This window comes from Ochotona princeps, chromosome 5, assembly GCF_030435755.1.
Source record: "Ochotona princeps isolate mOchPri1 chromosome 5, mOchPri1.hap1, whole genome shotgun sequence".
Lineage (NCBI taxonomy): Eukaryota > Metazoa > Chordata > Mammalia > Lagomorpha > Ochotonidae > Ochotona > Ochotona princeps.
Window position 1 is genome coordinate 68,029,900 of NC_080836.1, and position 14,187 is coordinate 68,044,086.

A 14,187-nucleotide genomic window follows, 5' to 3' on the forward strand; every position below is an offset into this window, starting at 1 on the left:
AGGACTGCAACAGCCAGGGCTGGGCCAGACTGAAGCCAGTAACCTAAAATTCCATTTAGATTTCCCATGTTGGGTGGCAGGACCCAATTACCAGGTCATCATTTCATCATTTGCTACCACCCAGGTAGGTTAAGTTAGATCATAAGCAGAGAAGCTAGGACTCAAACTGCCACTCCCATATGCAAAGAGGGTGTCCTCTGTACCACAGTGCTGGCCCTGAGGTAATTTTTAAGCTAGGTGTTGCATGCTGAGAAATGACAGCCAAACACCGAAAGGCAAGGGAATCACAGAAAGGCCAGGGCAGGAGAATGAGGTCTGCAAGAAGTTAAACGTGCAGGTAAAATGAGTTAGGTCTGGCCAGATGGATGGGGAAGGTTGTCATTTCGTGCACCACAGGATAGAATAGCATGATCAATAACAGTGTTGATGTTGAGCCTAGACTTGGGAAGGGAGGTTTAAGAGAGAGAGAGAAAGAGCAGGTGTGAGATTTCAACATACTCCCAACAAAGTCTGATAAAGACCCAAACTAAGGTAGTCATGGCAGGGTAGAAGAAAAGTTACATCTCAAAAATGTTAGGAAATACAGTGATGAAACTGACAAGACTGAAGAGTTCCAACTTACGAGATGGAGTTGGTGGTGGCAATTCTGATAGGGATTTTTGTCTATTCTCCCTGTTTTAATCTCTACTCTGTCTCTACTTGTCTCTATCCCTACCTCTAGTTTCAGTTCTTGCCCGATCTCTACCTATAGTCCTAAACCTATATTCCCTCTCTACTCCCATCTCTCTTCTCCCAACCCTTTCCCAACTTTTATCTCTATTTCTACCCCAACCCCTATTACATCTCTATCCTTATGTCTTTCTTTCTGTCTGCCTGTTTGTCTATTTATTCTCCTCTGTTCTGATAAAGAACCTAAAAAGACTTTTTTTTTTCCATGTTAGCTCAAAGTCATTCATCTTGGTTGCTTATCAGAATACCCTGAGGGTCACTTGAAAAAATACCAATGTGTGACCCATCTAAGACCTACTGAATCACAATCCATGAACATCTAAATTGTTTGAAAGTTCCAGTGATGACACTGATGCACAATTCGAACAGAAACCTCTGCTTTAGTGATAAGTCATGGGTGGTCATTTATAGCAATTCCTTGGATTAGATGTACATAACTATACCTGTGTCTGTCAGAGTTGGGGAAGATGGGGTGGAGAGTGTGTTCCCTAAGTACAGAGGTCTTCTGGCTATGACCATACTGGGCCCCTAAATGTGCTTGTGCCAATAGTCTTATGAAGGGTGGAATATTTAAGTGTGTATTTATGATGCCTTATTATAAACCTTGTGGTAGAAGATTTATTAATCATCGACATGGCAGGTACTGTGTGGGCACTGTGTTATTTAATCTTCAAAATCACAGAAGGTCAATATTACAATACCAGTTCAGAAGCAAACAGAGATGCAAAACACTTCGTTTCATTTGCCACAATAACCAGGAAAGAAAACTATAGAGCTGGAATTTGAACTTCAGCATTAAAGTTCTCATACTTTAAATGCAAAAACAGAGGGAAATTCTCTTTGGAAGTGAAAGAAAAAGAGATACATGTGCGGTTGAAGATAGTGACTAGTAGGGTCTATTTCAGCATATAAGTCGCTTAAAAAACCACTTAGTCATGTCTACAGAGATAAATGCTCTAAACAGTTCTGTGTCTATATCTTAGCTTATTTCAAATATGTTAGCAATAGAAAGAATACCTTGTTTAGACAAACCTGTTATGAATGTCCAATCTATGAAATTAATGAAAGGGGACTATGTTAATTTGCTTAACTATAGTAACCATTTCACTATGTATATAAACCTTAAATATCATAAAAGCATATAAATGCATATAAGGCATCAGTGTTATTCTTTCTCTTCTCCAAAAGATTTTTCTGAAGTTCAGGGAGTTATGGTTCTCATGTATGGTCCCAGATAAATTTTAGAATGCTAAACATTTTTCTACATACCACTTAAAATGATGGTTTCAAGAAGCAAATAACCACCATAAAGGGATGACAGAGATGTATCTTTTCCCAGATGGAATATGGTGGCTGGGCAGGAGGGCTCTGGCCTCCTGTAGACCAACTCCCATGTTGTCATGAGTGCTCCTATGACCTAGGAGAGGGTGGAGCCAATCATAGACCTGGGTTAACACCTGCTGGGAGGGCAGTCACCTCCCTAGAGAGGCCCTGACTTTTGTCCTCAGACATTACAGGAGCCATTATTTTGGGTAGGAGGTTGCTGAGCCTATTCTTGGTGAAGTCTCCGGCCATGGCAGACAAAGTCCCCCAGGAAAGTGCACTGTGCTAGCTATCTGCTGCTTTTAAGATACTTGCTGAGGGAGGGGAGAAGCATCATAAAGTGATGCACACCTGTTCAAATACATATTATTTTATTACTAGGACCACTTACCCTGGAATCCTTGCTCCTAAAGGAAAATTGGGTGGGTTTTAGCACAGTACATTGTGGCGATCTCACTGAGGTTTTCAGATCCCAGGGGTCCCCAAAGGCAGGGAGTTTTCAGTACCGACACTAAGAAAATCCCAGGAAAACCAGAAAAAAAAATGTCGCTGCATTATAACCCAACGTACTACGGAACATTAGGGAAGAAACTAACCTATAACACCTAGGGCCAGATGGTATTTTGAGGTGGTTCATAGAGAGCCAATTACACTTACATACTTCAAGTGTGCTATGTAATAACCAAGTCAAAGAATTTATGTTCTTCCTGTTACAAACTCAACAAATACACTCATTGTTTTGGCACATAAAAGCACAAGTTTATAGTGCAGTTAAACATACTTAAATATTCATTTTCTGCTTGTGATGATTAATATGTGTCAGCTTGGCTAGGTGTGATACCCATATACTTCATTAAACATTATTCTAAATGTTTCTTTGAAGGTAATTTTTAGATTAAGTGAACATTTAAATCAATAGACTTGCAGAGGACAAGAGCTGGCATGATGGCTCAACAGGCTAATCCTCTACCTTTAAGTGCCAGCAGCTCATATTGGTGCCAATTTGTGTCCTGGCTGCCTCACTCCCAATCCAGCTCCCTATTTATGGCCTGGGAAAGCAGCAGAGGATAGCCCAAGTTCCTGAGTGCCTGAACCCTGGTGGGAGACCCGACAGAACTCCATGTGGCTCCTAGCTTTGGATTGGCTCAGCTTTGGCTATTGCAGCCATAGAGAGAATTTTTCTATTTCTCTCCTCCTTTCTGTAAATCTATATGCCTTTTTTTCATATTTTGGGTGCTTTTATTCCAGACAATTTATCATATGAATATATTAACTTTTTAAAGTTATTTTTATTATTTTCCATAATACAATTTTGTAGGTATAAGGATTTCCCCCTTTCCCTCCCACTCTTGCCCCCTCCATATTATTACAGCAGTAGAATCCTCCAGCAATAGCTGCAAGTTCAACATTCTGCTGCCTATGTGCACCATGGCATTGTAGGTATAGACAAAGGTAGAAAATCCAGCATCATATTATTGAGGTGTATTTTACTATTTCACTAGGAGTCCTCCCTATATTTGGCAGCAGAAATGCATATTGCAAGCTATCTTCACTTCCAGGTATGCTAGCCTCTATTATACAGTTCATCTATGAGAAGTAAATCTGCCTTTCGAATAAAAATAAATAGATCTTAAAAAATTTTTAAAAATCAAGACTTGGAGTAGAGAAGATTAGTCTCCATTACATAAGTAGATCTCAACCAATCAATTAAAGGTCCTAATAAAAAATTAGGTTGACCTCCCTAATGAATAAATTTCTGTTGACCACTTGTCTTCACTGAACACAGTCCAGCAGCCAGTACACAATCTAGTGCCCCTGTGGAATCCCCATACATGCAGTGAGAGAATTTAGCCACTAGGCTACTATACCAGACCCAATTCATTGAATCTTGATTTGTCACATAGACTGGGTTCTTCTTGCCTCCTTGGTTTTATTGTTTTTACTTTCTTTTTTTAAATTTTATTTTTTAATAGTGATTACAGGGTTGATCAGGGTGGGAAGGATTGAGTTTTAGGGATAACTGGGTGAACTCAATGCATCCAAATTTGCTATTTTTTCTTGTTTTTCTTGGGGGAAGAGGGGAGACAAAGGGGGAAACCACTCATGACTGCACACTTCCCAGTACCCAGGGATGAGGAACCGCCATCTCATACCAACCCAGAGTCAATGTTAATTTCTTACTCCAAGTCCAGCCCATCCCAAGAACTCCTGAATCTCAGGCTAGTTGTTTACCAGCTTAGGGCCCCAATTATGAACAGAGTTCTAGCCCTCCTTTCCTCCTTTTCATTAATATTTCAATAGACTTTTCAGTATTTCTATTCCTCCTAGAATCTTTCCAGTTTGTTTTTCTGTGTTCCTCAAAGGGCTGAAAAGTTTTCTTCTCTTAACCTTATGTTACTGTTGTATATGTACACATACACATTCCATTTGAGTTTTTATTTAACACAAACTAAATGTACCTAGGTCACCTCCTCACTTTCTTCATGTTACATCCTGGCAGCTGGTCTAATTTGACAGCATCTCTGTTCTTATCGTTCATGATGTTGGAGGTGACTGAATGGAAGCCTCAACAGAGCATGCCTGAGCAGGCTCCTGTTCCTAGAACTAACACTGACATGAAGATGCAACTTGAACTAGTGGCTCATCCTGACCTGACACTTTAACATGCCGTCCTGCTTGGATTGATTTTCTAGAACCATCTTGGTTCTCCCCTTGATGACCAAAAGCATCCTGGCAGAGTCTGAGGTGGGCGTGACAGCTGTCATTCCACAGGCCAGAAGAGAGGAGGAGATGGCTGTCCTTAGATCTTCCTTTATGCCTTTCAGACACCATATCCACATCTCACAAAAAATAACCAGATCTCACTTGCCCCATGATGGAAGTACAAGTCCAGCCCTTTGAAGTCATGGCCAGTTGTCATCTCTAGACCAAGCTGCAGTCTCTGCTGTTGTAGCTGTTCTCAGAGCAGCACTGATATTCATTTCTTTACTCCCACTCTGGATTTCCCTCAATTGTTACTGACATCTTTGATTAGTTGCTTGCCTGGTGTGGTGGCATAGGCCTTCATTCTTGAGGGGTTTCAGCCCTTAGCCATCCTAGTCTTATCAAATCATTATTGGTGCAATTGCCCTTTGTCACGCATTACTGGACACAGAGGAACCAAGAGAAGCCTCAGGGAATTCCGACTTCTAGACAGACTTCTCTCTGTACCAATAACCTGCATTCCTTGGTGGAGTCATCAACTCCACCTGCCAGTGTAGTAACTGTTTTTTGTTTGTTGCTTGCTTTGCAGCTTGATATTTTACTGTTATATAAAGCCCAACATGGCCAACTAGGAATTCAGACTGCAGTTCAGTGGAATCCTGAAGACATTCTGCCTTGGGAACTAGGACTTCTAATCCAACACAGATTAAGTTTGTAGGGTGAGAAGTTTAAATTCTGAGACTGAGACATTGGGTTGCAGTGGAAAAGCATGCATCCTATATCCTCTATCATGTCTAGCTAGCCAGCCAATGTGTATTATGTATCTTAAACATGTAATCTAATGTGTAACATTCATCAGGCATTATCTATTATCTAACCATCATCTGTGTGTTATCTATTACTTAGCTATTTATCTTTGAGAGATAGAATACATCTTGAAACTGGTGAACTCTATAGCCATGAGTCTATTGTTGTACTTCCTGTACTATCAACTGGGTGTTCTGCTTTGAGGAACTTTCATATTTAAAATGTTGGCAGATCAGGCATTCTGTTGGTCTTTAGGGGGTGGTACTGACCAGCTATTAGCTGTTTTGTATGAGACTGTTGTTCTTTTGAGGGCACTAATATAAGATAAAAGGTCTGGCTGCATTATATCCACACCCTGAAGTTTCTGAGCGTGCGTTTCTGCTAGGTGCCCCTGTTCCATACCCTCAAGCCTTGTTCCTTCCATTTTGACCAGTTGAATGAATCATTTCCCTTGTTCAGGGGTCATTATAACTCCTTGCCTCAGTCCACCTCTCCTTCAAGATGAGGTGAGAGGTCAAATGTAGTGCTCCTAGCTCTGCCCAGTTGGTGAATTTCTCTTTGTGACTTCCTTCAGGGTTAGTCTTCAGTGGGGTTTTCATTAATCAGTAGTTCATTTCTGGCCAGCACCAACACATTATATATGAACCAAGCCCAAGTTCTCTGTTCACTCGTCAACAGTCGTAAAGACTTTGATTTTGCCCTAGGCGTGGATTGAAGGAAATACGGTGGAACAGCAGAGGCAGGGAAAATGAGTCTAGGTTACGTGTCTATGTGATGCATTCAGGAGCCCTGCCTACCACCAGTGCAATCCTGAGTGTACCACATCCACAACTGCACTCTAGGCTGTCGGATTGGGTGGCTCTGATAACACCTGGCTGACAGTAAGCAGCTCTGACTTTATGATCATTTTATGTTCTGTGGTGAAGACTCAATTTTTGTATTTTGTCAGAGTAATGTAATTTTTCAGATGTGTAATTTTTCAAATTCTCTGCTTTAAAAGATATGGCTTTGTTAGAAACCTAAAGGCCTGTGATAGTATTTATTTAATTTATCTAATTACACCTTGAGAAATGCTATACAATAGGGTTACTCACTGGAAATACATCTTTAAAATTTTCAAACCAGGGGCAGGCACTGTGGTATAGTAGGCTACGCCGTTGCCTGCAGTGCTAGCATCCCATATGGATGCTGATTCATGTCCTAGCTGCTCCACTTCCCATCCAGCTGCCTGCTCATGGCCTGGGAAAGTAGCAGACAATGGCTCAAGTCCTTGGGCCCCTGCACCCACATGGGATACCCAGAAGGAGCTCCTGGCTCTTGGATTCAGATTGACTCAGTTCAGTATGTCTCAGCCATTCAGGGAGTAAGCCTGTAAGTTGAAGATATCCCTCTCCCTGACTCTCCTCTCTGCAACTCTACCTTTTAAATAAAAATAAAATAAATTCTAAAACAAAACAAAAAAACATCTTCAAAATGGTCATGGCTTAAAAGGCTGGACAGTTTTCACTGTATCCTACACTTGTTATAGATCCTGCTCTTCCCCTAGACCACATTTGAAACTGGCTGGCTGGGGTGTGTGAGTGTGTGTGTATGTGTGTGTGTGTGTGTAAGAAGGGAGGGAGGGAGACCATGGAGAGAGAGAGCAAGAACATCCAGCTTGCTAGTTGGCCATCAGTTCATCTCACTGCTAGAAATATGACCGATTAGCCATCACTGTAATTCCTATGAATCAAAGACTCCCTTATGAGATGTTTCAAAAATGCTGCTAGCATTATTAATAGCCTGAGGCTGATGAGGACTAGTGGCAGCAAGATCTTTAGAAAAGCAAATATATTACAGGGCTTCAGGTGATGTCACTGCATAGTCTCCAAGTGAGGTGATTCCAGGAAAGGTCAGGGAAATTTGACCATTCAAGATTACCAGACTTATCCAGTTGAATGTTCCTGTGCCAGGGACTTCCCACTCTTGAGCCATCAGGGCCTTCCCTTGACATCGGACACATTTGGATGCTGTGCGTTTTTTACTCTTTCAGGCTAGAACCCCCCTTCCACACTTATAACATGCAATCCTGTATATGATTTTCTTCCTCATCTGCCTTGCAGCTGCAGGAGATAAGAGGATTTGAAAGGCTGCCTTAGAGGCTGCCTGTCTTTCACAGTGCACTTTAAGTGGGCAATTAGCTTCGCTGAGCCTAGTATTCCGCTTGCAAACCTCCCAATGCCTTAAAAATCAGCCAGCAGATAACACAGTCCCTATAATTATCATTTCTCTGTTCTGATCAACTGTAGCAGCCACTTGATATGCAAGTATCTTGCCTTTTACCTATACCACATAGCAATTAAGCTCAGGTGAATGTTTTTAGCAAATATACTTGTAAAATTATATTACATGCCAGGGATTAGGGTCAGCCACTTTAGCATCATCCATGGAGATTCTGACTTCTATCCTGGAGGCAGACCTATTTCCACATCTTAGTCTGGATCCTTTAGCCAACAGAATCAAGGCACAGTTTGATGTGCTAACTCTATATTGGAGAGCAGAGTCCCAGTGAAAGACTCGAATGAGGCCAGGAACAAGGCAAAGCAAATAGCAGGTGTTGAGCCACCAGGACAGAAAGAGCTTCACAGCAAACATGTTGGTTACTCAAACTTGAGAAGACAACTCCAGAGAGTTGGGCAAGCTGTTTAGAGCAGGTGTCCTCCTGTTCCTCTGCACACTTTGCTCAGAACACACCCGTCATGTCAGTTCTCCCCCTCAATATGTGAGCAGCATCAACACCAACATAGGCAGCCAGCGGAGCTTTCAGGATCCAGGCGAGGCAGTGTAGGGCGACAGAAAGCCTTTTTACCTGGATTGGAGGCCTCGGGTAGAGCCTGTCCATTAGTGATGGTGATCGCAGGAGCAGCATCCAGGAATGGATGATGGCAGAAATGGCGTGAGCTGGTCATGGACAGAGGCCAGGAACCAAAGTCATGATCTGGGGACAGCAGGAGAAGAATGGTTCTCAGCAGCAGCACACTGGTCCTTGTTTATTCTGTTTCCCTTGAAGAAACAGAGCTTTGATGTTAAGGCTAAACCCATGTCTTAAAGGTGTAGCAAGAATTTCACAGACTCCTAGGACTGGAAGCCCTGTGCAAATCAATTGGTCCAGCCTCCATACTTTACAAAGGGCATGAGCCTTAGAAAGTTTAAGTGACACTCTCTAGCAAAATAGGAAGTAAATCCAGGAGAAGGCCCTTTCCAGCCTTCTTTGCATCTTGTCACTTTACAATGCAGGTAAACGGGAGGGTTCTCTGGCCTTCCACTTCTGTCTTTATCAAACTCTTGAAAGTGTCAGTTTAGGGGCCTAGCGCAGTAGCCTATTGGCTAAATCCTCGTCTTGCATGCACCAGGATTCCATATGAGTGCAGGTTTGTGCGCTAGCTGCTTCAGTTCCCATCTAGCTCCCTGCTTATGACCTGGAAAAGCAACAGAGGATGGCCCAAAGCCTTGGGACACTGCATCTACATGGGAGACCCAGAAGAAGCTGCTGGTTCTTGGCTTTGGATTGGCTCAACTCCAGCTGTTGTGGCCACATGGGGAGTGAACCAGTAGACAAGATCTTTCTCCTTGTCTCTCCTTCACTCTGTATATCTGCCTTTCCAATAATAAAAACAAAAATATATCCAGAAAAAGTGTTAGTTTAATGAGGTATTGTCTAAAAGCTGCTTTAAGGCCTCTGAAGCAAGGGTGTTTTATAATTTTGAAATACAATTATTGGTTCTGCAACCAAATTCTTTGAACAGTATCAGCATACCTTCTTTTTTAAGATTTATCTTTATTATTATTGGAAAGGCAGATGTACAGAGAATGAGAGACAGAAAGATCTTCCATTCACTGGTTCACCATCTCCCACAAAGGTCTTCAACAGCTGGAGCTGTGCTGAGCGTAAGCCAGGAGCCAGGAGCTTCCTCCGGATCTCCCACGTGGGTGCAGGTTAGAAGGCTTTGGGCCATCCTCAATGGCTTTCCTAGGCCACAAGCAGGGAGCTGAATGGGAAGCAGAGCTGCCAGGACACAAACCAGCACCCATATGGGATCCCATCTGATGCAAGGTGGGAATTTACCCACGAGGCCATCAAGCCGGACTCTAGCAAGCCTCTTTGATGAGGCTAAGCATGTGTTAGAGGATTTAACATTACCAGAAGCAGAGCTCCTTTTCAGAAACAGAATATAATACAGGGACGGTTGTGCAGTAAACAAAGGGGAATGTTTGAGATGGACTTCATGCCACCCTTAGATTTGAAATCTGTTATGTTAAACCATTCTCAAGGATTGGCTCCAAGGTCTTCCCATGATCTTTGCATTCCCACATCAGAGGAGAGTACTTTAAACCCTTGTTAGCACAACTATCAATGTGCAGCTAGAGCAGAGACCTCCTGGTCTCTGAACATGGCCTCATGTCTGGCAGGTCTGGTGGCTTTGCTCTTGCTGGACACACAAATTGCAGAAGCTTCTGGGAATTCCTGCCCTCTTGACATGGGTATATGGGGCTTTGCATTCTGCCTCTGACAGCTTTGATTTCTGCAGCTACCCAAGCTTAGAAGGCACTCGTCTTCTTTCCTTTTACATTCCAAATAACATCCTAGGAAACCTCTTGTTTTTATTTCCTGTTTCAGAAAATTTGAAAAAATATAATTCTGGCTTACTACAAATCTGTTTCATTTCATGTCTTAAATTAGCCTGACATTCATTTATTTGAGTGTCTGCCCTAGCTCTGTGGTAAGAAACTGATGAGTTGGCTTGGAATTTCCACCAGTGGATGCCAACCACCAAGTGCCCTGGCACTGGCTTGGGACACCTTCTGCCAAATGCTGGGAGTCACTTCTGACTTCACAGTGAATCAAACCCTGAATGGGAGGACAGCCCTAGGCAGGATGGAAAATAGCATCTCTTCAATGTGTCAGCTCTTCTTGTCTCCCTCTCCACCCCAGAAGGAGTCATTGCCATGTAATACTCCGTGCAACACAGTGAAGTGCGAGAAAATCCTGAGGTAGTTTCCAGGCAGGAGAGTCACATGAACCAGTGTGTCCACTGCAGGAAATACAGTGGCCTCCTGCGCTGTCTGAGCTAAAAACAACCTCTCCTGGAACAGGAGTCATAGTGTCCTCTTGTGCGTGAGCAGGTACTTATTACTACTTTTAGATAGGGAACAGCTACACGGCCAAAGACCGAGGAATAGATAATCATGCTCTCCTTTTATTGTCTCCTGAATAATGCAAAGTGGTCTTTCCAATGAATTCTACTACAAAGGCTTTCTGAAATGGCAGGGTCTATTACCTACTGCCTGGAAAAACCCATTACATAGGTTTGTACAAACGGAGCAAAAAAGAAAAAAAATAAGACTTTACCCACTATTGGAGACTGGATAAGAACTACCGAACTTTACCCTCCAGGAGTATGTTTTCTTGATTTTTTTCTCCATTCTTAATCTATTGAGGAAGATTGGTAGATGCATATACTTCTCTGACCTGTGAGATAAACAAAGCCCACAGAATTTTGAGGTAGGAGGAATCTCAGCCCTTAATTTTTATTATTTTTAAAAATATTTGTTTTTATTGGAAAGTCAGACAGAGAGGAAGATCTTTCATCTGCTGATTCACTTCCCAAAGGGCTGCAATGGCCAAAGTTGAGCCAATCCAAAGCCAGGAGCCAGGAACTTGTTCCAGGTCTCCCACGTGGGTGCAGGGTCCCAAGGCTTTGGGCTGTCCTCAACTACTTTCCTAGGCCACAATCAGGGAGCTGGATGGGAAGCAGGGCTGCTGGGACATGGCTCATGCAAGGCAGACTTTAGTCACTAGGCTACTGCACTGGGCCCTGAATCTCAGCCTTTAATAGGTATCAGAGCACTTTCTACTTTTCCTTGAATAAACACCTTTAAAACTTGACAATTTGAGTAACAGCATGAGCAATGTTTCTGGAATACCTGAGATTATGCTAGATATGGTCTCTTGGTGTACATGGAGGTTTTGAGCCTTCTACATGAACATGGATGCAAAGTTACCACTAAAATTGGACCAGGAATATTTTTTCAGCATGACCTAGTATAGTGGAAGAAACATGTCCTATGCATGTCTGCATAAATGTGTAACTTTACTGTAATATCATAGCTAGGATATTGACATTAGCACAATTTACTGTGTATATATATAGGAGTGGTGTCATTAACTATAAAGTCTTTTTTTTTTTAAAGATTTATTATTATTGGAAAGCCGGATATACAGAGAGGAGGAGAGACAGAGAGGAAGATCTTCCATCCTATGTTTCACTCCCCAAGTGAGCCGCAACGGGCCGGTGCGCGCCGATCCGAACCCGGGAACCAGGAACCTCTTCCGGGTCTCCGACGCGGGTGCAGGGTCCCAAAGCTTTGGGCCGTCCTCGATTGCTTTCCCAGGTCACAAGCAGGGAGCTGGATGGGAAGTGGAGCTGCCGGGATTAGAACCAATGCCCATATGGGATCCCGGGGCGCATTCAAGGCGAGGACTTTAGCCGCTAGGCCACGCCGCCGGGCCCATAAAGTCTTTTAAAAGTGGAGGATCACAAGAATCAGAATCTCAGATGGATATGAAAGTATAGACGAAAGTGCCTTAGTTGTAAGTCTGGAAAAATAAAGCATATTGCTTAAAGGCATATTCAAATTATTACTGAGTAGTGATAATTACGTGGAAGAATCAGTGAGTTACATGTGCAGTGGACGAGCTGAAATTTCTGCCAGCCTTTCATTATAACTTTATCCTCTCACCTATCGGTTTGATGTGCCCACCCTCTCGTGATGTCACCATGTCCCATTCAGGACCAGAAAGGAGGAGATGCTGTGATAGCCATGTGAAAATTCAGCTCCACATGGATGCATCATAAAAATTTCCAATAGCCTTGTGTTTTCTACACTCCACTCCCTGGTTATGTATATTCAATTAAGGCAACACTCCATACCTCAAAACAGAGGCTGGTAACACAGGAGGGGGCCCTTTATTGCCCTTAACCATGCTTGGGGACCTCAGGCCTCCTCCTCTTTCCTCTCTCTCTCCTCATGGGCCACCGCCTGGTCCACTCATGGCAGGCAACTCTCCATGTGGTGTGGCCCACACTCACACACGAATGGTTTACTCCCTCACTTTTAAATAAATCCTGCTCTTACTTTATGCATACCTCTGCTTTGAATTCTTATCTCTGATGGGACAAAAAACCTGAAATAAAGATTAAGACATCTAGGCCTATAACAAGATTAAAAGTTATTTTTTATTTTCTGTATTTCAGTTCTGTATTTTCAGTTACTCTATAATTCAATATTACCTTTATGATGAAAATACAAACACTTTGAAAAAGAAAGTGTTCTCTTGGGTATGCTGCAGACAGACTGAGGAGGAACACAAATATCTAGAATGAGCCAAGTTACCTTTAAAATGGATTGCTTTAGTTTGCTACTGTGTGTTGTTTGGTCAGCATATAGCTAAATAGTATTGTATAAAGATCCTCTATCATACATTGAGATACAGTAATTGTAACAAACAAGGCAGAAAGATCCCTTGTGATGTGGGCAATGAACATATTGATTTTCAACCCAGACTCTTGTCTCCCAGGGGTAAAAATACTAAACAGAGACCAGTTTTGTCTGCAAATGGGAACAAACTTTATTTCTCAGTGCAGGAACACATTCACATATGTTGGCTGCCCCAATACCTATGGTGAGTGGGCCTGAGTGTTGGCCATAATAAGATAGGGAATAAAAAATCCCAAAAAATGAATCTCTGAGAATGGGAGAGAACTCTGTGAGAGTAGGAGACATTAGTCTCAGATCCACCCTGGTGCAAAGAGAAAAATGAGAACAGTACTTCTAATCAGGGTCCATGGTAGAAAGAGATCTCCCCCACTATTCAACTCTTTTTATAAGGGAATAAGTGGTACCTCAATCAGATATACAATTGAACATGCATCCTGGTCCCAGATATGACAGATGCACCTGGAAAGGTGTGTGTGTCAATTGACAGTTAAAGAAAGCATTATTTTGTACGGATACAAGGCTGTACGGCTTATTTAATCCTTACTGTTATGCCTAGCACTTACACACTTTATCCCCTTCCTCCCAAAGGTAACATTGGGCAGGACAACAGAATATTGTCACAACCAAGTTGTTGTTATCATAATGGTTTGCTCTTTTGTGTTGGTGAGTTGTATTTTTATGTTATATATGCATCATTGTGTTCTTGAAGATCTCCAAAAAATCTGAAAGAAAGTGGAAGAGTTGCTCTGAAAACTAGAACTCTCGCAAACTGGAGGTGAGCTTACTTAACCCATAGCAAGCTAATCTCACTGAAGTAGTAGATAAAACAGGTGTTTATCACAAAGCAGAGAGCAAGGAGTTAAATAGCTACTGCTGAATTGCTGGACTCTTTGAGGGAGTAAAGGCGATGAAATTACAGATCTCTGTGTGATCAGTTTATGTGTGAGCTTCAGGTTGATCCACAATGTGGGTGTCCTTCCTTTGGTAGATCAGTGGTAGGGACTTGTGCATTTCCTTTGGAATGACAAAGGTGGATTGCAGTCTGTGTAGTCTACGCATAGATACAGAATTGCTTTGTGCAGAGCC

At 42.4% G+C, this 14,187-nt stretch overlaps 1 protein-coding gene across 1 annotated transcript in view; it reads right to left on the reverse strand.

The window, feature by feature from the left end:
- STAT4 (signal transducer and activator of transcription 4) overlaps positions 1-2,146 on the reverse strand; it is a 126,767-nt gene extending 124,621 nt beyond the window's left edge. The window contains exon 1 of the mRNA XM_004576967.3: positions 1,999-2,146. The gene's annotated coding sequence lies outside the window, so the exon portion shown is untranslated. The remainder of the gene's footprint in view (positions 1-1,998) is intronic.
- Between the last annotated feature and the right edge of the window lie 12,041 nt (positions 2,147-14,187).